The sequence below is a fragment of the Ursus arctos genome, unplaced genomic scaffold (assembly GCF_023065955.2).
Source record: "Ursus arctos isolate Adak ecotype North America unplaced genomic scaffold, UrsArc2.0 scaffold_6, whole genome shotgun sequence".
Lineage (NCBI taxonomy): Eukaryota > Metazoa > Chordata > Mammalia > Carnivora > Ursidae > Ursus > Ursus arctos.
Window position 1 is genome coordinate 70478802 of NW_026623078.1, and position 933 is coordinate 70479734.

At 60.9% G+C, this 933-nt stretch overlaps 1 non-coding gene across 1 annotated transcript; it reads right to left on the minus strand.

Annotated features, from left to right (window-relative positions):
- Window positions 1-454: 454 nt before the first annotated feature.
- Window positions 455-527, minus strand: TRNAM-CAU (transfer RNA methionine (anticodon CAU)). Its single transcript has one exon. It is a non-coding gene; the product is annotated as a tRNA-Met (tRNA).
- Between the last annotated feature and the right edge of the window lie 406 nt (window positions 528-933).

Below are 933 nucleotides of genomic sequence, written 5' to 3' on the forward strand. Positions count from 1 at the left end.
CCCGGGATCAGCCCCCTCCCGCGGCGCCCGCAGCGCGCTGCTAGACCCCGAGCAACTCCCGGGCAAGGACAGGACGACAGGGGAGGAACGGGGGGGGCGGGGGTACTGCCTCCTGGGCACCCCCCCCCACCCCCGCCGCCGCCGCCGCCGGGCGCAGGGGAAGCTGCAGTTATTTGTCAGGGATTTACGGGGTCGCGCGCAGTCTCCCGCGTGTGTCCCCCTATCGTCGTGCCTCGGCCTTCCTTCCAGTCCTCAGTCCCGAGCCGGTAACAGAGAAGGGAGACTTTACACGAATGTCAAGCTTCCGGGGGCAGGTTCTTCGGGGAGGCGAGGCCGAGCCCAGCGACACGCTGTAGAGCCCTCCGCGGAAAAGCGGGGACGTCGGGGTCTCCCTGTGTACAGACGATCAAATAAAACCCGTCGGAACGGAGACATAAAGCGAACAAAAGTATTGTGCCCCGTGTGAGGATCGAACTCACGACCTTCAGATTATGAGACTGACGCGCTACCTACTGCGCTAACGAGGCACCTACTTGCAGCTTCCGGCAGTAGCATAATGAGGCTAGCGCGAGGCCCCGGTGCGCATGCTCAGATAGGAAACTATGCCTTTATTTCTGTCTGCTCTGGGTTCCCGGACCCCAGCGCCAACGCTCGTGCCAGACCGCGTTCTTGACAACCTCCTACCCGCGCTCGGGTCTTCCTCTGCCTGCTGGACTGTCAGTCAACAAACACTGTGGCTTGCTTGACCCCACTGCGCCGAGTAGAGACGACACGGAGGAGTGGGATTCTTCCTGCGTCTGTACTTGTTTTTGTAGAGTGCTTACAAAGCGTTTGCTTACTCGTGATCTTGTGAAACTCCTACTGGCCACACCTACTGTATTCCCGGCCCTGTCCCCGTTCACAGGGACATTCCCAGCCTCAAAGAGTTGGAGT